At 38.7% G+C, this 25,006-nt stretch overlaps 1 long non-coding RNA gene across 1 annotated transcript; it reads left to right on the top strand.

The window, feature by feature from the left end:
- Positions 1-14,717: 14,717 nt before the first annotated feature.
- Positions 14,718-23,914, top strand: LOC103147275 (uncharacterized). Its single transcript, XR_477254.2, has 3 exons — positions 14,718-15,782; positions 20,946-21,277; positions 23,491-23,914. It is a non-coding gene; the product is annotated as an uncharacterized LOC103147275 (long non-coding RNA).
- The last annotated feature ends 1,092 nt before the right edge of the window (positions 23,915-25,006 follow it).

The following is a 25,006-nucleotide window of genomic DNA, read 5'->3' on the forward strand; positions in this document are numbered from 1 at the left end:
TTCTGGTCTTTGTGTGGGAAATGTTTGCATGTATTTTGGTGTTGAATCCTGATACATATAGTTATATTATACATGCAGCTTGTCTACAGACTTTATCTAAATTCTGTTTTTGGTTTGATCAAAAACAGTTCTAAGAAAAACCACAAAACGCCTAAAGGTCAGAAGTTTGATGCTATGTTATCATACTTAAACAATTTGCTTGATGTTATAACCCATGACCAAAATGGAGAGCAAAAAAGTCAAATTTGCAGTCACATTTAAGCGGAAATCATTGTACCTGCTTACCACAAAATTTCTTGTAAATATTTCTAAAGTAGCAAAATCTGTGATTTTGATTAAAAAACAATTGCAAATCCTGGAGGAACTGTCATAAAAATGTAACAATTTAAAACACCTGATGAACATGGATTTAATAAAAAAACAGAAATGTTGGGGACCCGCACAGCATGAAGCCCTGGGCGACTGCCACTTTAAATGCACGATGACATTACAATAATCATACATTCTTGATATATTGTTCAGCCACCATTAGAACTGAATTTATATTTTCTCAATCTAAAGACTCAGTAAATAAAATGAATTAATTCTTTGTTGTAGAATGAATTTATTGTTTTTGATGCAGCAGCAAAACAACAAGGAGCCTGATTGGCTGCAGTGAAACGAGTGAAAATGAGCGACGTAAATACAAAACAGCCGATTTGTTCTGTTTTGTTTGCTGCCAGCCTCCAAAAGGCTGTGTTGGGGAAAACTCCTTAGGAATACCATCATCACCTAAGGTGATTAAAAAGAAATTTTAACACGAGAGAGACCAGACTGCGTTATCTCCCGCCAACCCTCTGTTGCTTCCCTCTTTTATTTTTCGTGGCTATGTGTGGGTAAAGTTTTGGATGATCTGAAGCTCCAGCTTTAATAATAATGAGGATTTTTGCCACTGCCTGCAAGTGCTGGGAACCAAGTCAACACTGAAGTGAAGAAATTAGTCAGTTGAAATATTTGTTGATTTACCCAGTCGTATTTAAAAGGAGCTGGTGAATCATTAAGTTGTTTTTCCAAGCAAAAAAAATCCTCTAAAATGTTCTTTAGATGTCAGAATTTCTTCTCTGATGGATTGGACAAACAAAATGACACGTTTGATGATATCCTGAGGGACGTTATTAAAATTTACATCAACATGAGATTTTTTTTAATTAGATCATTTTTGCCACTACTTTAGTTTTAGAAAATACAGTTTTTCACAGTGGAGAGTTAATAAAAAGCAAAGTTTGTGGTAAAATCATGCAGATTAAATATCAGAGTATATTAAACAACAAATGTAATCTGAAAAAGTTAATCAGACACAAAACAGTGTCAAAGAAAACACAAAACTGTATGATTAGATGAGTATTATAATAATAACTCATTATTTTTTTATTACCGGCGGTTTTCCCTTTCCCATTATTTTTTGCGTTTTTGCAAACCAAAGGATAAAGTTCAGATTTTGTATCAAATTGTTTGTTGTTTATGTGCTTAATAATGGCTGAAGTTTTGTTAGAGCTAAAATGAGCAAGTAAAATATTTTGGTACTTTATTTTGAAAATACGTTTTCCACCATGATTGTTTTGGTTCCCAGGAAAGGCATGCCACTCAGAAGATGGCGGCTTCACTAAAAAACGTTATTCTGGGCAATGCAGCCAACAGTTCAGCTGTTTTGGCTCCCAAATGCTCATTTATTATCATCTGTGGTCTCATATTTTAACCTAACTTGGCAAATACAAATATTTTTTGCAAATTAATTCTTTTACATTTAGCTTTTTTTATGAGAAGTGTTATCCAAACTGTGTCATCAGTGCATGTTAGCATCCAAATAAACATAAATCAATATAATTCCCCAGCTTGAATGGGCTGGTTCAGATTCTGTTGTTCTGTTCAGTTAGTGTTTGCCCTGTTTTTAGGATTTTCTCTGAAGGAAACAGAGTTCAGCTGAGAGCCACTGAGAGTGAGAGCTGAGCAGCAAAAGTTTACTATAACATCAAACCTCTTCAGGTGTTGTTGAGGTTTTTCGTTTGAATTATTTGGTTGAAAACTTGGACAAAATTGGACAAAGTTTATAGATATCTATTAAAATAGACACAATAGAACAACAAAACCAATTTGTGGGAATTTTTTGTTAAAGTCCAAAAAATTATAATTTCAGAGCAAAACAAAGCAATTTGTTGAGTTAAAGTTGAGAAACTGCAACGGAAGAATGAAATAAAATTTGAATAGAGAATCTAAAACTAAAGCATTGGATTGATATTGATACTGATATCAGTATCAATCCATTACTAATACCAACTTGATATCAATATTATCAATATTTTTGGTTGATGGAGAAAACTTAAATTTTTGGGGATGTCGTGTAAAATAACAAATTTCTCTGTTTTTCCAGAGAACGTATCAAACTTTAGTCACAGACGATTTTCTTGTTTGGAAAAGTTTCATTAATATCGGCGTTATCGCCACCTGCTGGAAGGCATGGGCGTTACAGCTTTACTTAAACCCCAAATAATATTTATTTTACTTCTTCAAAAGAAGAATCAATGCAAATATCTGTAATTATTTGGTTATTTTATTTGATATAAAATAAGATGTTTGGGTAACATTTTTTTAAATAATTAAACTCAAACAATTATTCACATTCGCATCTAACTAACCGGTATGTCATTAATTATATATAACAAGGTGATTTTTTTTATTTTTTAATTACTTGTATGTTTTCTTGCAGTTTATTTGAAGTGAAATATTCCTCTTGTGGGTTCATGTCAGCAGCACCTTTTGTCATTTTTCCTTCTGTCACTTGTGTCAGCCCAAGGCAAGGAAAGGAAAAAAGGCGACCATCTTTGAATATGCAAATATTTTAGGAATTATGGGATTGATTTAAATAATGATGTGAAGCGATGAACTCATTTTTCTGGAGAGGAAACGTCGTGGTAACCGTGGTCCACTGTCCTTTATCATTAGCCACAGCACATCAACCCCACAGATGATCCGTGTGTGTGTGTGTGTACACGTGTGTGTGTGTGTGTGTGTGTGTGTGTGGGTAAAAACCTTCAGTGATCCTTCATGGCTCTTTAATTAGGGAATATTTTTCTGCATTTTTCCATCAGCTCGTTATCAGTCACCACAAATGAAACCTCCAAACCGAGGGGAGTGACGGGTGGAAGGAGGAAGATAAACAGTGAAACTGCAGACTGATGTGTAAAAAAATGTTTTTCCTTTTATCTTCTGCTTTAATCTTACATAAAAATGAGCCACTGCAGCGTCATTTAATCATTTACGCCTCTACCCTCTCAGCAGATATTTAATTGAAAGCTTCAGTCAGATGATCTTTGTAAATAATATTTTTTAATGGGAATACAAATTGGAGGGGAATTTATCAGCCGTGTTTCTGTTCGCCGCTGTGATCTGTAGATAATTTCCATCAGAGCTGGGATCGGCGCTGATATTTATTGGCTGCTTCGTTAACTTGGTTGCAAAAGAAAATCAATAACAGAGGCACTTAAGAAAATTGGGTAACGGATTTATTTTATTGGTATTGATTATGAAGTCTGCTGTGTGTGTAGGGAGAGCTGCTGCAGTGTTTCTGTGAAAAATGGCAGAAAAGATGATTTAAAGTTGAATTACTCCACTTAAAAGAGAAATAAATGTAATGTAAATGTACTGGACTTAAACAACAAGCTCGTTTTTATTGGTAAGCATCTGAGACGATGCAAAATGTGAGTTTTATTATGATGAATTTTATTTATTAAGAGGAATAAAAACGTTTTGGAAAGACAAATTAACATAATTTTTGATAATTGGCCTTTTAGTGCTTTGTAACTGTTTTAATTCAACTATACTGCTGGATATTTTGTACATGAAGCTGTTTAAGTTCATACTACATAATAGGAATTAAGTAGAGACTTTGACTAGGACAGGAAGTCAGATGTGGACTTCCTGTTGTGTTTTGGAGGACCGACTTTCTGCGTAACCCAAGTTCACTTAAGTTCAAATTAAAGTTTTTCGCGTTTCTGTGATTGTGGAAAAATCTATTTTTTTTTACTAGTGAATAATTGTCATTTATTGCAATTTTTCTTAAAAATGGTCAGAAATATTGGGTTTGTGTGATGCTAACTCCCACCTGCAGGTGGCAGTATTTCAACCGTCTAATTACAGCGCTGCATCAGCTTTACATGTCAAATTATCGGCACTTAGCTATTTACGTTTGTTAAAGAATAACAATGTTTGTGTCCAATTTGTTACGTTTCTGCTCATCTTTTGTGGCTTAAGAGGGAGTTTAACATGGGAAAAAAATCACAAAATTAATCAGATTTTTTAAACTTTACATCATGTTATGATCTTATTTACATCAAATAATTTAAATTTGGGATCAAAATTATGTTTTGGATTCCAGGAATTGTTTGGATCTAGACTTGAAATGGATTTTTTAGCTAAAATAAATGATATTTTGTGGAATATCATTTATTGCATTTGTTATGAAGAACATAACAAATGCAACATGTTTTAACCTCCTGCATATAATAACACAGAAACGAAATAATAAACATTTTAATCTGAGTGAACATGAACTGCAAATAGAGTCAGAGCTCTGGTGAACTCCAGATGATCGTATGATTAATGTATTTGTCCGATGCACACAGCCTGTATTCACCATAGCAGCTGATAAATAATGCAGGAGTCCCGGCTTTGTTCAGGCTAACATGTACAGCCCAGACCCGAGGATACAGCCGCGCATCAGGACCGTCATGCACAGGAAAACACCAGCAAATTTACCACAAAAGGCAGCTCATTTTTAGATTTACCTCAGAAGTTTGCTGGAATTTTTTTTAGATTATTCTCAAAAACTTTCTGATTTTGAAAAATTGCTAGAAAAAAGCTAAAATTTTAAGATTAATCTCTTAAGATTAATTTTTTTAGGACAAACAAGAAAATTTCTGAGCTAGAAAAGTAAAAAAAAAATAAATTATTGGCATCCTCAGAAATTTTCTGGAAAAACAAGAACATTTCCAAGTTTGAAAAGTCTAAAATCTGCTTGAAAAAATACATTTTTTAACAATGTCAGAAATTTTCCAGGAAAAACAAGGAATTGTCTTAACTTGAGAAGTTGAAAATTTGCTAGAAAAAAAGCAAAAATTTTGACAGAAATTTTCTAGATAAAAACTTGGAAATTTCTGTGTTTCAAAATTTGAAAATCTTCATCTATTAAAACTCAGAACATTTTCAAACGAAACATTTTTGAGGTTTGGAACTTTTTTTTCTAACAACTTTTCAACTTTTCAAGCTCAGAAATTTCCTTGTTTTTGTTTTCTAAAAAAATTCTGAGATTAATCTCACAATGTTAGTTTTTTGGCAGGAATGTACTCCTACTTTTCCCCGTTTGCTCCTAACTTGCCGTCCTGTGCAGGTTTTCCCTCTGCAGCCTCTTTTTCAGATGGATTTTCCTGTTTGTGTCTCATTTCCTGCATTGCTGCATGACGGCGGGAGGAGAGACAGTAACTAAGAAGAGCCGTTAATCTCTGATGGAAAACATCTTTTCATATGAAAATTTCCAGGTTGCTCTCCCAATCCCACCACATTAACAATCTGGAATATGCAGGCCCCAGAGGGAAAGGCTCTGTAATCTGCTCTTAATCTGCCCCCCCCTCTCTGGCAGCTGTTTAGCCTCAGTTGTTTTCAGCTTCGATGTTTTCTGGATTTTACTGCAGCGTTCCCCGAGCCGCTCCTCTGGAGCCGATGGGAGCGGTGTTTAGGACTATTGTACTGAAGGAATGTTAACTTGGCTGGTCTGCCTCTAATTTGGAAATTATAGTGATTACGAGCTAAATATAAAAACCAGGGATTTGGGGCTGTAAGAGGTAGTGAAGGCTTCTGTATTGTTTGCCAGATGAAAACACATCCAGGAAAATGCAGGACTTGGATTTCAACCCAAATCTTCTTCATCACATTTTGTCACTTCTGGGCTTTCTTTGGTTTTTGTCCATTCAGCCACACACAAGATGGCTGCCCTCTGTTTACATGCAGTAGCTGCGTTTCCATTCCAATAAACTTAAAGCTGCAATATTTAACTTTTATAAAAATGATTTTTGTGCATTTATTGAAACTTTCTCTATGTTGTGTTTAGGAGGCAAATAATCTGTGAAAAATGGAGCTCTGGTTTCTCCCAGTTCTAACTAGAAACAACCAATCAGAGCCCGGAGGCAGGTCTTGGCGCTGTCAATCACCCTTTCTTTCTGATACACTGCAGCTATCAAAGCTTGTCATTATTGCTAGGCTAGTTAGTTAGTTGTCTGTAACGGTGAGTTGTTTTCCCACCATTAACACATTTAGCAGCGCCTACATGAACTTGATTGACAGTGCTAAACCCCTCCTCCTGACTCTGATTGCTTGTTTTTGGTGCATTGCCTCAGACAGCAATAGGAGCTTAGGGAGATCGATCTTTTGACAGATTACCTGCCTCCTAACAAACTGTCACAACATGGAAAAAGTTTCAACAAATATGGAAAAAACTTTTTTTTTATAAAAGCTTTATTAAAGGAAACACGGAAAGTAAAAAAAAAAACTTGATTTTCACTCGAGGGTTTCAGGGCTAGGATGAGGAGTTTTATTTTTTTTTTTAATTGTATTTAAATGGGAAACATTTTTTTTGCGTCACACGAGTCACATGATCGACCACAGGATGTTACTACTAAGAGAAAAACAAGAAAACAGGAAGTGGCAGGGGGATGATGGCGTGGTGTTTTTTTTTAAGGACTTATCGCGTAAACAAACTTATTCACATCTGATTTTAATTGTGTTTCTCATTTAATGAAACATCACAATTGAGAAATTGTGTTTTTTCGACATTAGTTGAATTTCAACAAAGATTTGGGAACATTTGTAGTGGAAACGCAGCTGGTGTGCTTTGACTCTTCTTATGTGTCTGCAGAAATCCAAAAGATCTGCAGGTTATGAATGCTGTCTAGCAGCCTGCTGGTTGCATGCTATGCTGCAGGAAGTGTGTGTGTGTGTGTGTGCGTGTGCGTGTACGTGCGGGTGTGTGTGTTGGGGGTTGGGGGTGTATTGTTGGAAAAAAAGGAAGCATGACGAGAGTCTGCTGTGGATATAATTAATAGGCCACATGCGGCTGCACCAAATGTGTCACAGCGAGGGGAAATCAATCGATGAAGTCTGCCGACATTAAGGGTGTGTTTTTGCTTGTGTGTGTGTGTGTGTGTGTGTGTGTGTGTGTGTGTGTGTGTGAGATGAAGCAAGGATTGGATGGTGGTAGATGGGTGGCTAAAGGGGAGGAGAGACTGGATCTGTTAGGGAAGAAATAATAAGGAAACGGGCGGAAATATTCCAGAGAAGAGAAAGGCGGAGGCTGGATCCTCCGTCTCACACCCTTCAGCCGCATCCTGTGGAGAAATCTGACATGGAAATTCATAAACGTGTTAATATATGGACTCAGCGTAAATCACTGGGAGTTTATTTACCACAAGCCTTCATCCAAACCAAGTCAGCCGGTCAGAGAAGCTTCTTTGGTTTTTAATGAGCTTATTTAACATGAGGTCTAAAACTAGAAGCAATGTCATTTCACTTAATGGTTGATAACAGATTTTACTGATATTGTGTCTTAAGGAGATGACAGGTTCTGTTAAAGGGACCTTTGACGCACAATTCACATTTTGTATGTTTTTATACTTTTATTTGGGTTTCTACTGTTTCTAGAAACAGACCAAATGTTTAAAACAGAAAAAAAACCCAGCTGTTTTTGGCAATTCGTTTCTTGTTGTTTAAAAAAACCCTCTAGAATGTAATGTCACACATCAGCAGGCACTGCTCGTTACCTAGCAACCCAAGCAAAGTTCCGCTCGTTACCTAGCAACCCAAGCAAAGTTCCACCCGTTACCTAGCAACCCAACCTGAGCTCCAGCACGTTTGGTCAGCTGGTTTTACCGCAGTAAAAGTGTTTCTTGACTGACTTACTATCCAGAAACCACTTGCTGCATTCTTGTTGGTTGTGCAGGAGGCTCCACTTATGCTTTTCGAAGATGTATGGCCTAGCACGCATTTTCTTTTGGTATATTTTAACTTAATATTTGTTTTCATTCAATTTGAATTGTTTTTTTTTTATCTTGAAGTATGTCATTTTTATAAGGAGTATGTTTTTTGTGTATTTGTTGAAACTGTCACCGTGTTGTGACAGATAATCTGTGAAAAGACAAATCTCCACGTACTCCATGAGCTTCTATTACCGTCTGAAGAAATGAACCAAGAACAACCAATCAGACCCAAGAGGCGGGTCTTAAAGCTGCCAATCAGTCTCATGTACTCACTGTTAAATATTCTAATGTTGGAGAAATAACTCACCGTTACAGGAAAACGTTTATCCACCGTCACTGGGATCATGCTAACTAGCCTTAGCATTCACAACAGGATGTGCTAGCTGTAGTGTAGCAGAACACATGATTGTGATTGTCAGCACTAAGACCCGCCTCCTGGCTCTGACTGGTTGTTTGCAGTTAGCACTGGGAGAAAACAGAGGAGCTCCATTGTTCACATTTTTTGCATATTTGTTAAAACCGTCACAACATGGAGACGGTTTTAACAAATATGCAAAAAATAGCAGAGAGAGATTCTGTTTTCCAGTGGGTGAAACTCGACATCCAGCCTCTCTGCACACGCTGGATGTCTGAGTTTGGAGGCAGAGGAGGAAATTGATGGTGAGAAGAGTTGGACAGAGAGCCGAGTGTCAGAGCGGGCCGGTCTCTGACAGAGCTGCTGCAGAAAAACCTCCTTCCAGTCCAGCACAACTGGTGTCAAACGTTTGTGCTGCAAAAATCTCAGTTTGTGCCGCTGTCATTTTAAAGATGTTAATAAATGGCTCCAGAGGTCGTCACATTGACAAAATTAAACAAGTTTGACGTCAATTAAGTGCGCTATGTTTGTGCTGCAGGCATTTCCATTTGTGCTGCTTTTGCTTTGAAGATATTGATGACAGGTTTAAGGTCAAAAGGTCAACCAGCCCAGAAAAATTGGTGTCAGTCATTTTTGCAGCAGAGATTTTTATTTGTGCTGCTATCATTGTAAAAATGTTAAAGTTTTCAGGAGTTAACCAGTTCCCAGCTCCGTTTATGAAATCAAACGAGGTCAAAGGTCGACCTTTTGTCCTTACATTTTTGATTAATATCTTCAAAGCAGAAGCAGCACAAATTGAATTTTTTGCTGCACAAATGTGACACATTTCTCAGAGATCGCCCAGCCGTGTGTTGGTTCATGTTTACACTGTTGAGAAGCCAAAATATTCTTCTTAAAATAAATATAAATATTCAGCCAAGTTTCTATGAATGTAATGTTGTAATAGTAAAATTAAGCAGTAATTTTATATCTACCACAAAAAACATAAAACTGGGAATATTGAGCATCTTTTGACGTCATCAAACTTCATTAAAGCGACTTTTTCTCGTAATTTTCCGACTTTCTTCTGGTATTTTCGTGTATTAGCTGTAGAGTTCTGCTCTGATCTTTATTAGTTTTATCTTTTATAGGTATTTTTGTAGTTTTTGCTGAGTTTGTTTAGTCGGAGACCAGAAGATGTAGATTTTCTGTCGTTTGGTCGGAGGAGCACAGAACCTTGGACCGGCCGCGCCGGGCCGCCGCCTAGTAAACAGTCCATTAGCGCAGAGCTCCAAGGTAAACATATTTACTGGCTGGTGACGGCCTGCCAGCGTGGCTGCTCGGCCCCGTGGCAGAGGGGATTTCATTAGGCAGAGGGCAGGGGGAGAACGGAGGAAATTAATGTGCCATTCAAGATGATTTCTTTGTTTCCCATCAACATGATCACAGACAGGCCGCGGGGAAGAGATGATTTACGCACACAAAGGGAAGAGACGGGGAGGGGAAAGAAGCAGGGAGAAAGAACATCACAAAAGGCTCCCGGTGCGTGAAATGTCTTCCTTTTGGTGGAAATGTTCTTGTCACGATTTTCTTTCTTCTCATGGCTTGAAGTGCTGGGATTGTTTTCAGTCAGAAAAGCCTTGTTGTTTGTCATTAAGGGAAGTATATCTGAGTGAAAACACCAACAGGCACAACAATGTAATGCATTTCTTCTCTGTTAAACACAAAGTAATCCAACCAGTGAAGAGATGTCCTGCAGCCTCGTTAAGAACCTGTTAAACAATGGCGGCAGTTGTTTTTCTTTAATGCACGCCTTGAAACCTGCAGGATGCATTCTGAGCAGCGTCTCACTTCATAAACAACCTGAGATCAGAAAGAAGCACAAAGTAAACATTGAGGTTAGAAATTAAATTGTTAATCAGCAGCGGCTCTCTGTCAGAAATCATTTTTACCCCCATGGCGAAATAATAAGAGAATAAAGTCATAAAATTTGAGGATAAAGTCGTAAAAACGAGAATAAAGATTCTATTAGAAACACACCTAATAATGTTTCCATTGACTGCTAATTTACGCAACTTGAATAAAAATAAATTTGCTTGATGGAAACATGGCAATTTTGCAACAACTCACAATCAATAAAAAGTTTTGCGTGATCATGCGTTGGGTTCTTTGGCCATATTGATTCTTCAGCAAAACTGCAAAGGAAACTTTTTGTTCACATCACAAGAGTCACATTAACAAACAGGATGTTACCACAGGAGGAAACGACAAAGAAGACGACAGGAAGTGGTTGAAGGATGACGTTTTTTAATTACTTATTTTGTGACCAAATTTATTCACGTGTGATTTTAACTTCATTTCTTATTTAATGGAAACAGTTTCAACAAAGTCAACAGACTTTTGCCACATTTGTAACAGAAATGCAGCTAATAATGACTGTCCTTCAGCCTGGCTCTCCATCCAGGCCGAACTCTGGTTGCCTGATGCCTGTGAGCAACATGCAGGTTGACATGAGCCGCATATAAATGGCTGCAGAGCAACAACACGGCCTTTTTATTTAGACGCGTCCACAGAGTGTATTTTCAGACGCGTTAGGAAACGGTTTTATGCAGTTGGTGACCTTCGGTGGTGGAGCAGGTGTTTAGGGTCTGATAACATCGTGACAGGGAGTACAGGTGTGACTGCGTACAGACAGGAAGGACACACACACACGCACGCACGCACGCACGCACGCACACACACACACACACACACACACAGAGGCTGGCAGAGACACAGATTTTTCTTTGTTTTTGGAGGTAAACTGACTAAAAAGCCGTAGTTTTCTCTATTTGGATCCAACGTGCCGCTTGGAAAGGATAAAATCTGAAACAGAACTAGCTGTGCTGACCACCAAGCTGCTGCACCAATGCTGCTGTTCAATGCCAAATGTGCAAATATATTAAGAGTTAGAACAATTTCTCACAGAAAACATCACTTTCAGACTGAAATACGAACGCCTTCAGTCCCTGGTTAGTATTATTTTTATCTTTTTTATTAAAACTAAAACCTGATACCTGTAAAAAAGCTATAAAATGACAATATGTGCCTGGAAAATACACAAAACTGTCCCATAAAAATGTTATTCACATTTTAAATATTAACTGTTAAAATCCTTTTTTATAGAAGGTTATGTGCAGCAATTTAAACTTTTTTAAAGACAATATTATGGGAAAAATAAAGAAAATTGAAACTTTTTGAAAACATGGCGCAAAATCAAACAGTTTTTAGACTACAGAAATCACAAAAATAAAATAATTACAACATTCTTAAAGAGACAGAGGTCCAATTTTAATGTGTTAAAGTATCAAGTCAGATTTCTTTCAAGTCATTTTTATAACTGACTGTAACATAAAATGGCACTAAGTGCCTGGAAAATACACAATACAGCAAATCTAAGGAACGTGTTTATTGATAAAACTGAAAAATATTATTTGCGCTTTTCATATTAACTGTTGAAATCCTTTTATTTTGGGAAAGTTATGTTCCTCAATTTAAACTATTTTGTAAGACTGTTTCATGGAAAAATAAAGAAAAATGGCAACTTTTTGGGAAAAGTGGCAGAAAATCGGAAGTTTTAGGTCACAAATATAAAAAAAAACACAGCATCCTGGATGATTGTACTTTAGAAAACACAACAGAGGCTGAACTTTGTAACTTTATCCACATTAAGGATTCAGATTGGAGGAAATGTCTCTGGATTGTTTTGATGTTTCTCTCCTTTATGCTCTTTATTTTCAGGTTTTATATTTGTTAATGTTGGATTAAATAAGGTTTCTTCTGAGTTTTCTCACTTGAAGGCATCCGTCCTCCTGCTGCCATCTTGTCCTCGGCTCCCCCATGTGGTCAGAAGCGGAACAGCAGTGACTTCCCCTGACATTTAAAGGCCTTTCTGAAGAAGCTGGTGGATTTCAGGAACCTGTTCACCTTGAGAAAGTTTCCAGTGAGTGTGAAGATGTGAGCGATGCGCCGCAGCCTGCAGGGCGATGCTGCGATACCCAGCGGCCCCGAGCCGCAGCTTGATGTGGGCCGATACTCCCAATGTTTTGTCTCTCCTGTTCACATCGAGCATGACAGAGAGGATTTCGGAAAGGCTGCGCTGCCAGATGGGAGATCGTTCCTTCATGGCTATTGTGTGCGAAAAGCCGCGGAATATGTCGGCTTTATCTGCGTTAAAACATACCGAACGTTTTTCCCTGTGATACTGTGCTAGCAAAGCTACAGCCGCTCCCATCTGTGCTGCTGCAAACTGTATCTCGCTCCTGCAGCATCCAGGCAGAAATAACTCGGCTGATCTGAGCGGGAAGCCAAATTTCTGATACGTAAATGTGTGAAATAGTGTGATATTGAGACGTGGTTCCAGATAGATTATGTTGTATCACTGAGCTGTGTTTTATCCAGACTCCTTGCCGCTCTATCTCGCTTGCACACGCTGACACACATAATGCCCTATCATCTCCCTCTTCCCATGCAAGAGACAGAAAAAAGGCAAATATGTGCTCTCTCTCTCTCTCTCGCTTGGTACAGCAGCGTATTGGGGCCGTTTGAGGGAGGAAAAAACGAGCAAATTTCTACCAAAAAATGTTGAGATTAGTCTCAGAAATTTTTCAGAAAACAAAAAACAAGGATGTTTCTGACCTCCAAAGTCAAAAATATGCTAGAAAAAACTCTCAAGTTTTCCATAAAAAACAGGGCGATTTCTGTATTGCAAAAATAAAAAATTTAAAGAAAAAAAGCTCACAAATTTAATGATTAATCTCATAATTTTTCAAGAAAAAATAGGAAAACTTCTGAGCTAAAAGAGTCAAAAATGTGCAGAAAAATCTCAGAAAGTTTGAGCTGCCAAATTTTTCCAGGAAAGTTTCTGAACTAAAAGTGAAAAATGTGTTTTGACAGAAGACTTCCAAAAGTGGAAAAGCTTTTGACTTCTGGATCTCAGAAGTCGTAGTTTTTTTTTCTAGAATTTTTTTGTTTTGAAACTCAGAAATTTGCACATCAAAATTTCTGAGGTTAATCTAAAAACTTTTTCTAGCAAAGTTTCAACCTTTGAAAATAAGAATATTCCTAGTTTTTTTGTCTAGAATATTTCAGAGATCAAAGTCAAAATGTGATAATTTGTTGGCAGAAGTGCTGTGCTGTACGTTGGCCCTAATACGCCGCTGTAGATGTAATACGAGGTCATGACTGGAATGTTAATTTTACCACTGAAGTCCATCAGCGGACACACAGACATGCAGAGTTTGTGCCAACCTCACCGAAACCAGAACAATACACAAAATCAAACCTGCATTCCTCTGCAAGCCACTTGGAGTTTTATTTCATCGTTTCTGACCACACTAGCTGTAAAAAATGTTTTAAAAAGAGAGATTAAACTGACCAACTGCAGAGGTTTGAATAGCAGCAGCGCAGCTCCAAGTCTGTAGGAGACAAAGGCGGCGGCGGCGTGGGAGAGAAGGCCGCAGCTCGCAGATCAAGAGGCGTGTTTGAGTATCTTATCGCGGCTGTCGCCAGCTCAACCTGGCTCCGCCGGCTGGGTGCGGGATTAGGAAGGCCCATAGCGCCTGATTATTTGGGTGAGTGTTTCTTTGTAAACAAACACTGAGGCTCGGATTGTTCCGGTCGCAACACGTTTGGATCCCCCACCTTAAAAAACCTGAACACTCACAAACAGACATTCAGAAACAAAGAAGCTTCTGCAGATATTCACTCACTGGAGGTTCATGGAAAACACAAAGCAGAAAAAAGAAGCGAAGGTGTTCAGTTGCTTTAATCCAACTCCAGTCTGTGTCTCTAGAAAGTCCGGTTCGGTTAGTGAGGTGTGAACGGGAAACCGAACTCTGACTTAGTTTGGTTTTCCATACTAGGTCGTAAATTTGACTGAACATTTTCGGTTGTATTGTGATAAAATGTGGTCATTTTCAGGAAACTGTGTAGCATTATGCTAAGGAAGTTTCAGTTTTCTAAACTGCATTTTCTTTTAACTATTTCAGTGTTTTCAGACCTGATAGTCCAGTTTTCTTGAGTCTATTTGGACCAAAGTTGGATCATCTGCTCCTCCTCCAGCTGCTGTGGCTCTGAGTCAAACCAACCTGTTCCCCTCCTGGCCTGTGGGGGCGCTGCACCAAGAACCACTGAAGGATCGACACAAAAACCTCTGAAGTCACTGAAAGCAACTTCCTTCACAAAATGGAGTGTCAGATTTTAGCGGTTGGAGGATTTCTCTTTAGTCTTTGGCAAAAGACCATGTGTCATTTCTCCTATAATAATAAATAATAATATTTTTTATTATTTTTGATGTCTTTCACAATATCCAACCCTTTCAGGGTGATCTTAGGGAGTTTAATTTCCATGTTTGGTTTGGTTGTATTTACCCAGAATGCCCTGCGCTGTAGTCCACTTCCTGCTTTTGGAGTGGTCTCCGATCTGCTTGGTATTCACATATGCATTCAAACTGAACCAGAGTTCACTTCAACAAAACCCAGACCTACAGCTAGCTGGCTTTGTCCGTCAAAGCGGTTCGGTGTTCACTTTTTCCAGAGTTCCTCAACCAAACCAGACTTTCTAGGGAAACGGACTGGAGTTGGATTGAAGCAGATTAAACGGAGCTGGTGGAAATGCATTTTTAGTTTAAGCGTTTTTCATTCAAACACAAAAATGTCTGAACATTATGAGGTAAAGTAATCCAAAATGAAACTAAACAGTAACCGAAAACTGCTGGCGTCTGCAGCCGTGTAAACGCCAAGATGAGTCAAGTGGAAACATATTGGAGGTAAAGTGAGTGAAGAAAGATATTATTATTTTACCAACAACACAATAACATTATGCCAAGCAGATTGGAAAGTGCAGGGAAGAAGACAAACTCCAGCAGAAGTGTTTATTTATAACACAAATTCTCATTCAGTGCTTGTTTTATTTTTACCGCAGTCGTTCACGGCGCATGTTTTAAACCAGCGTGGAGTGAGAAGCAGCCGTGAAGCCTGCGAACTCAGCCGCGTCCCCACATATCCATTCCAGATGCTGGCTAGACTGGCTGGAGCCGGGGCCCGCTGCACCGGGGGCCGGATCGTCTTTTCCTCCAGGTGTGATGCCTCACGCTGATTCCCCCCACATGCTGCAACGGCCTAATCCAAACACAGGGGATGGTGACAGCGCTCGACCTCCACCAACCACCCACACCGCCGCAGCGTCACTTCCTGCTTTGACTCAGCAGTGTAACGAACCAACGCCGCTGAGGCTGGAGGCCGTCGGCGGCTGCTTCAGGAACTCAGTCGTGTCTAAACTGGCCGTTTTCTAGGCCTGGTCAGTTTAAGACGACCAGAGTCAGCAGAGTACCCAAACATTATACTGAGGTAGGAGTAAAAAAGTATTTGGTTCAAAGTTTACTCAAGTACTGAGTAAACTATTTTTACTCAGTGCATTAAATCAGCCATTTAATGTTTAAAAATTACATCATCAGACACACTAAAATGTAAAGTTAAGTGGAAATTTTGGTAATTTAAGGACCAAAATGACAATACTTCGCAATCATAAATAAATAGATAAAAAGGGGGATTTAATTTGCAAAATTAACATTTTGGGCATTTTTGTACTTCCATTTGTGTTTCTACTGCTTCTGAAAACAGACCAAGTGTTTAAACCAAAACACCCAGATGCTTATTGGCAACAAAAGCTGCTGGGAAATGAGCAGAATAACTTTCTGAATGTAACAAATCAGCAGCACTGCCCTTTCACCTAATGAGCCCAGTCCGTTACCTAGCAACCCCAGCAGAGTTCTTCTGTTACTTAGCAACCCAAGGTAGGTTGGCAGTCAATTATTTGGATTTAAAGTGACAGGAGCCCCAAAATACCTGAAAACAGGCAGAACTGATCAGACTGAAATCTCTGAGAGCGTAGGCCAATCCGAACCTGTTCAGTAACACATAATATTTCACCGTTAAAACATAAACAATAGGCAAGTCTTCAGTCTAATTAAACTCAACATCTATGTTTGATTTGTGGAGAAAAGTTCAGACATTTTCATGATGAGTTCAAGTGGAAACGATCCTTCCTAATTAACGGACAGATTAAAAGAGAAGAAGTCCAGCATGTTGCAGTGGGGAGGCTTGTTTCTTCTTCCCATAAATATGTCGTCCTCGGTTATGCCAGAGCTGGAATGCATCCAACTGAAGCCATGAGACATATTTTGAGTGGGCTAGTTGATATTTTTTTACCACCTCTGCATCTATCTGTCCATACCCTTAACAGAAAAAATAGATTAAATGGAAAGTTGCATTTTGAGACGAAGGAATAAAGTGGTGGTGTAAAGTTGAAAGAGTTTCACTCGCTGAACATTTACAGAGCTGGAAATAAGTATTTAACATCAGTTTAAAACAGCCTGGGTGAGTAAAAAAGCAGTTTTAAAAGGATGATTTCATTTATGAAGGGAAAAAAACAATTGTGAAAAGTAATAATCCCCTGAACCTCAGGAAAGGTTGTTCCACAGAAACAACAGAGATCAACATAAACAGTCATATTTTCTGTGGAGGAATTTTGTCCCGCTTTATTTTACAGAATTATTTTTAGTCAGTTGCTTTGGTGGCTTTTCCAGAACAACTTGCCCATCTCAATCAGATACTTTGACTAGACCACTTCTACTCCCTCTTTTTAAGCCATCCAGAGATGAATTTATGCTTTGGATCATTTTTCTGTGCTCTGATGTTCTTTTTCCTCAAGCCTGCAGAGCTTCAGACGTTCTGGATTCTTAGTTGATGATTTAACTCTGATAGAAAACATCCTGGGAAGGTCAGAATAGAACTATGGTCTATACAAAACATGTTGATTGCATTTTTTGAACAAAATGATTCGTAGATGATGTGATTTTAGTCTGATCAGTTCTGCTAATTGTCAGATGTTTTAGGGTCTCTGTCACTTTAAATCTGAATAATCTGCAGCTGGCCACGCCCCCAACTCAACGTTTACACTCACACATGAAAATGGCTGTAAACAAATGCGCAATAATACATCCATCCATCTTTGAAAAGCAGAAGGGGAGCCTGCTGCGCAACCAACAAGGACACAACAAGTGGTTTCTGGGTAGTAAGACAACAACAAGACACTTGAGTTTTCCAGCAGCCATTATACAGTACATACAACAAGAAAACCGGCTGTACAGATGTGCTGGAACTCTGCTGAGGTTGCTAGGTAACGGGCAAAACTCTGCTGGGGTTGCTAGGCAACAGGGACAGTGCCTGCTGATTTGTGATGTCAGATTCAAAAGATTAATTTCCCAGACAACAAAAACATGAACTTATTGCCAAAAGCCAACTGGCTGTTTGTTTTTTTTAAGTGCTTGGGCTGTTTTTGGAAGCAGTAGAAACCTGAATGGAAGTATAAAACATGCACAGTGTGAATTTTTGCTTAATATTTCCCCTTTAAGTTAACAAGTCAACAGATTAGGAATCTTCTTTTTTTAGCTGCAGTTCAGAAATGTTGGCATTAATTTTTCTCACACTATTTCAAACAGGTTTGTACAGATTGATGTGGCTCCTGCCAGTGAGCGAGTCGACTGTCATAACTTCTCCCCATGAGCCGACGCCATGTAAATGATTTCCTGATGTTTGAACCAAAGCTGCTGTGATTAGACGCACTGGATCAAGGCTTCAGCCAGGATCCTCCCACAGCTCAACCCCAGCTCCTGTACATGATAATAACGCCTAACATTTGCAAATGCTCAGCGACAGAAAGCCGCTACTTCCTCCAACATGATGGAGTCTGAAATGCAGGAATTTCCTATGAAAGTAGCAGTTTTCTGCACCTTATCAAACGATCTGCTCATGAAGTCACAGCTGAGAATGTTGTAATTGCCTGATTCATAGGCTGGGTCGAGCTAAATCACAGTTTTGGCAACTTAAGCTTAATATGATGAGTGCAGCTAATGTCAGGAAGCCGCGGTTTGAGTTTGGAAGCTGTAATTTATTTCAACTGTTCATCATTATTATGATTCCCTCCCTTTCTTTGTGGTGACTTGGAGATGTGTTCAGCCTGAGAGTCTTCCCTTAACACACAGTGACACATTTCCTACCAGCTCAGACAAAACAGCAATGGTAAATTGAAATAAAAAGTGAACACAACAATGTTAAAAAGACAAATTGTTCATCTTTAATGCAAGTTAATATATAGCAGACCTCCATTATTTATGGCGTTTAAAGGCCATAACCGCCCAGAAATAGATAAAACCCACAAATATTCTGAAAAAGTTGCCAGTTTTAAGAGGTCTAACACTACGAGGCGCAAATTTTAAAGATGCAGAACCAAAAATGAGAAGAAGAAAAGAATACAGGTAAATTTTTAAAATTCAAGTTATTCACTCTAAATATCAAAGTTCTAAATATTCAACAAGCTCAGTATTTCTGTTTAGTTAGAAATACTTAGTTAGCAACAAAATATTTTTGTTAGAAGCAAAATCTTCAACTTGCTAACTACATAGTTTTGTTAGCTTGCTTCAAGAGCAAGCTAACAAAACATTAGCTTGCTAATTATTTAGTTTACAATATAAAACTAAACTAAAAATAAATTCTTGACTTCAAACCAATATTTAGTTTGCTAAAGATTTAATGTGGAGCTAAATATGTTGTTTTAAACTAAATATGTGACACACAATGCAATGCAGCAAAGTATTTTGATTTTCCACAATATATTTAGTTGGTAAGCTAAATATTTAGCTTGAAACTGAGACGCTTACAAATGAATAATATTGTGAAAATATAACTACTGAAAATGAACCCAATAGATGGATGGATGGTTTTACTCAAAATCTTTACAATCTGACAGATTTGGTGACATTTTGCAGAAAATGGAAATGTTGAGAAATCTTTTCCAATCAGGATCACTTTTTATTTCTTACCATCAGTATTTCGAGGTAACTGGCCTCCATGGCGCCCCGTGTTGTGACATCATTACCAGTCATCGGTTCTGCCTCCTGTCCTCAAACTGGACTTGGACATTGGGTCTGAGTTGGATGCCGGTGCTGCTAATCATGTTTTGGACCTGCTGGGCCCGGCTCCAGTTCCATGCAGGAGTGTTACTGGAAATCTGTCCAGTGGGACCAGATCTAATAATTACTTGAGGTCGGAGCCGCCAGCATCTGCGGCAACGTTTGGAGAAAATGGGCCGCTGTTAGCAAGAACACTTATCCTGTAATCATTCATCATCTTCTGAAATCTGCTAAGGATATAACCTCACTGCTACCCATTTTTATATTTTTATAACTAAATACTAGCATCTGCGGGCTTTAGTAGCTGAAGTTCGTAACGGGCCAATTCAAACTGGAAACAGAGGGAGCAGAGATTAAGGTGGAACGTTTATTTAGCGCCAACGTTCAGCTTCCTGGTAAAACAGAACTGAGCAAAACAAACATCTGTACAAACTGTTTTATTAACCTCACGTTAGATTCTCCTTAAGGTTTCTTGCTTCTCAATTCTTCCTTTTCACAAGTAAATTATTCAGTTGTCTATGTTAAGAGGAGCTGCAAAGCTCTGGTCTAAATTCAGCCCCGATCGGCCATTTTTGTAGTTTTTTATAGCACATCAGCGACGCAGCAACATAGTATCTCACAGTGTCACGAACTGAGTTTGTGGATGGACCAAAACGCAGACAGGAGCTGGAGCCTGGATCATGTGGAACGTTTTAATAAGAAACATGAAAAAAAACCAAAACAAAATGAAAGATGAAAACGTTCTGGTTCTACATGTAGATTCATTATGTGACATTTTGTCCTTATCTGCGAGTATGTTTTCATCAATATTAATAAATTACTTACAACAAGCTCTCGTATCTTATTAAAAAGTTACTTCTAAATTAGTTTTGTCTTATTTTAAGTGCAGTAAAATATTTGCATTAGAAACTAGACCAAAGATACTTTAAGTTTTTTGTGTTTTTGCAGTAAAGTAGGAATAGCGAAACATCTAAACACAATTACTCAAAAAAAGGTTAAAAAAAAAAAAAAAACTCTCCTAAAAGTACTTTTTTTCCAAAATATTTGCTTGAATACATGCAGACTTGGGTAGTAACTAGTAACTTTTTTGAAGAAATTTACTTTTAGGAATATTTTTACTTAGTAATTTTATTATGAAGTATTGTTACTTTTACTTGAGTAAAATTTCTGGATTTTCTGCCCACTGAATGAAAAACAAAATGTTTTAACCAGTCACCAGATGCAGACACACACCTGCAGATTATGTTCAAGTTTCTGAAGTTTTTTATTGAAAGAAACTGATTTGGAAAAATTTTATTTTTTGGAACTTATATAAAGTTTTGTCATTTTGTTCCTTAAAATATCAAAATTTCCTCCTAACTAATATTCTGGTGGGCCTGATGATGTAATTTTTACATATTAAATGATTGATAATTTGATCAGTTACTCGTACTGAATAGACTTTTCACCAAATACTTTTTTTACTCTTACTTGAATAACTTCTTGGACACTTGGACAGTGAAAATATGTTGAATTATTGCTTTTCTTACATTCCTCCCAGGTTTCTCTCCAAGCTGCTGTCCGAGCTCCGCTCCAGTCTCACTGCGATGCCTCATTACCTGTGAAACCTCCCCGCTCGCCCTGCTGGGGGCGCGGTTCTGTTCGCCGGCCCGGTCGTCAAGGTGACCCGCCTGGCCCCGGGACGGCAGACTGCACCCGGGCCGCCCCATGCCGGTCGCTGCTCTTGGCCCTGGGTGTTTCCAGGCTGCTGCCCGCGTCCCGGTGAGCAAGCAGCTGATCTCATTTTTCAACGCGCAGCTGCCCGAACATCAGGCTCAGGTGAAGGTGACCTGCTCCGCCGTTTGGGATCCGCGGCTCTCTCACTGCTGCGAGGTAAAAAACCTGACATTTCTGGTTTGCCAGGGTTATGATGTAGACCCCCCACAGCTCTGAACCGGAAGTGATCCTCGCCGTCTTAGATAGGCTTGCGCATTCGCTTCGATGCCAAAAATAACGTGGACACTTAATGAGAACTGTTCTTTATTTTCTACGACTTTTCTTACTGAAATGTTCTGCTCACACATCAACGGTTATTTTTATTTAATTAAAGATTACTTAATTACAACAAACAATTGATATACTGGATAACTTTTTATATTTATTGGTGCTGGAGAGAACTTTTGTTTCTGCCAAAGAAACTCAAGTCTCTGTTATTGTTTTATTGTGCTTCTAAGTTACAAATAGCTCTAAATGTTACTGATGGACTCAACTTTTGGAAGTAAAGACCAACCATGTGTTTGACATCATTGGAAAGCTGAGAATCCTTATTTCAGGATCTGTGGTCAGTGAGTGTTTATTAAATGGGTTCAGTGGTCCTCAGTGTGAAAAGGTTCGAGAAACAGAGTCCTCAAATTAATCGAGTAGTAGCTCTAATGTACTGTTTATAAGGTAGGAATGAGGTGAGAGCTTGTTCTAAGCTTGTTTGTTCATTGTTGTCATAGCAACTGCCTATCAAGATGGCTGTCAGTTACAAAGTTCATGGAACTGTGACATCACTTGAGAACTATGTGATGTCACACAAGAACTATGTGGTGTCACATAGTCACATGATGTGTTATACTGAGATAAATGTCAGAATAAAGAGAACTAAAGGTAATCCCTATTTGCAGTCATTGGCCACTTTATTAGGTACTGAATGTTTCAGTTTAAAGGGCCAGAATCATGTAAAATCAACGTTTTGAGCCATACTTCTTGTTATGATGTCATTCCCTCCTCATAAACATACTAGGAGTGTTGCCTTGATTCTTTCATGCATGTTTGAGAAATCCTTCTGTAAAACGCCTGGTTGGACCTGGCCCCGCCTTTGAGACACAGCTCCTCCCCCACTCTGCTCCTTCAGACTAGCCAGCAGCAATTAGCAAACAGCTGAGCTCATTAAAGGAGCTGCTTCTCAGAGAAAAGCTGGTAGAACATTGTTAAAGGGTTAATAGAAGAGCCATGTTGTGATGACCTCATGGAGGCGGAGCTTCAGAAACAGCAGGAGTTTTTAAAGAGACAGGCCCAATTTCAAGGTGTTTAATCAGGAAATCTATTTTAAGTCATATTTAATATTTTCAGTATTATTTAACAATTGAAGATAATTGATTGTGCTATAAAATTTCACTATATCCCTGGAAAACATAAAACTGCCCCTTTAAAGTGTATGTGACAGCTTAACCGCCTCCAAATGAATAAATAAAAATCAAAAGTGGGTGGAGTCGAGACACACTAAGGGGCGTGGCCAACTTAGCAACTTTGTAGCAACGAGTTTTCAGACTTCAGTGATTGTTACGACTGGCTCATGGTCGTAACAAAAAGATGAAACCATGCCGTGGTTAAAGTGCACAAAAATAAGTCTTTATTAACAAAACAACCATGGATTGTGGAAATCAGTATCAGTGGTGTAATGTAAATGCTTGGATGTGTTGTATGAATGCATATGGAGATGTTGAAGTGCCAAAACAAAGACAAAATCAAAGGTGCAACAAAAGGGAAACTGAGGACTGGCCACCAAACATCTCCAGCGGCAGAGTGGACGCTGCGGAAAGCCAGCGACACTGAAGACGGGGACAGCCAGGTTAAAATACTCTGCACGCCCAATCACCAGATCCGAGTCACCTGCAAAGGGGAGGAGCATAAAGACGGACACCAAGACACCTGCAAAACAGCCCACAAGGCCCAGGGCCGTAACAGTGATAAATCTAGTGAATGTTTTCTGTTATTGGAGTCAAACTGCCTGCAGTCGCGGCAGAGACGCTTTCCCCTCCGTATCCACATTGTGTTCACAGTCACTTCACATCTTTCTGATGTTCATTTTCAAACTTCAGGAAGTTTCTTCCGCTCTGTTCAGGAATTGGTACATTTGATGAAAAGGAAAACATGCATTGTAGTGTTAGGGATGATTGGCTGACTGGTGACTTTTCGAGTGTCCGTTTTCTTTGTGAAGCTTCAGTAATCAGGGTTTACAGACGTCTTATCTCTGCCTCCATCCATCTCTCTTGTTTATTCTTGCTCTCTGTGTCTCTTCTCTCTTCCTGTCCCCCCCCCCTCCTCGCCTTCTAACACAGGACAGATTGGGAAGCCGTTATGGCGGCACAGAAGTTGAGGGAGAAGCTATTTATCCCAGACGGATCAGGAGGTGTGTGACGGAGGTGTGGACGGTTGCTGCAGGTCAGTGACGTTGGCAGGCGCCAGGCAGGCCGGCCCACATGGCTCGGGGACTGTGGGACTACAGACAGATGGCACCTGGTGGGTGACAAACAATTAACAAACCAACAAGAATAGCTGGATCGGCACTATACCCACAAGCGCAGGAGATAGCTAGAGAGCGGGTGCATCTGTGCTCCGAACACTTCTGCTCTTTACTTTTTCTCTCCCCGAGACTTGTTTTGTATAACAGTTGCAATTTAACCATGTGTCTTTCTCACAAAAACACCCTCGTCGTTGTGTTGCTTTAGAACGGTCTAAATAAAGCAGTGCTGAGCATATGCAACCAGCATATGTTTCTGTTTATTTCAGTGCAGTTTTCAGAGAAGTGGCTGTTAATTTAAATGCACACGACTGTGAAACAACACCAGTAAAGCAGTCAAAGTTAGTTTTTGCAGTGCTGTAACTTGGGATTGTCTGGATATGTGTGTAAAGTTTGTGCTGGAATCGTTTACAAGATGTACGATTCTTTCAAAGTGTTTTCACACCTGATTGTCTCCTAGATTTACTTTAATTTGGGACAAAAACTGCAACATTTGTTACATTTTCAGCTGCTGTGGTTCAACTTCAGTTTGACAAAGCAAATTGTTTGACAAACCTGTTCCCCTTCTCGCCTGTGGGGGCGCTGCACCAGCAACCAAGGTTATTATTGTTAACTAAAACTAATGAAGCAACAAAAACTGAAATATTTTGATGAAAAAATTGATAATTAACAAGGAAAAACTAGTACTAAATCGCACGTTTATAAAACTAACTAAAACATACTAAAGTTAGATATAACACCTTCATTTTTGTGTTTATTAATCTATTTATTAGCCTTTTGATCTGGAGGCGACAGCAATAGTTGGAAGAAAACACCAGAGTCACTTGGTTGTTCAACAATCATTGAATATTTTTTCTGAAACATAAAAGGAAAGACAACAATCCAAAACCAAAACAGATCCAACACAATGTGATGTTATTTACCCTCTTAACCATCAAATATTTTATTTCACATACATTTTTTTAACTTCACTCTCATAAAACCGTTTAATCACAAATGCTTTTAATCCAATCTGACAGAGTTTTAGCTGTTTTCACATTCAGAAATGCTTTTATTGATCCCAAAGGTAAATTAAATAACTAATTTACTAAAAGAGTTTTTAGTCTAAAAGAAGTTAGACAAAAGGTAGAATAAATAAATAAAATACACAGAAATGTGTAGTTTTAAAGTGACAAAATGTGCAAAAGTTTAAGTGGTGTAAATACGTCTTACTATCCATAGTAGCCCCTGTGTGTAGTGGACTGTTGAATATGATGCGTGTGTGTGCGTGTGTGTGTGTGTGTGTGTGTGTGTGTTTCTGAACACATCTGGAGTCTAGACTCTGTGGCTCTGTG

The sequence above is a fragment of the Poecilia formosa genome, unplaced genomic scaffold, assembly GCF_000485575.1.
Source record: "Poecilia formosa unplaced genomic scaffold, Poecilia_formosa-5.1.2 Scaffold178, whole genome shotgun sequence".
NCBI lineage: Eukaryota > Metazoa > Chordata > Actinopteri > Cyprinodontiformes > Poeciliidae > Poecilia > Poecilia formosa.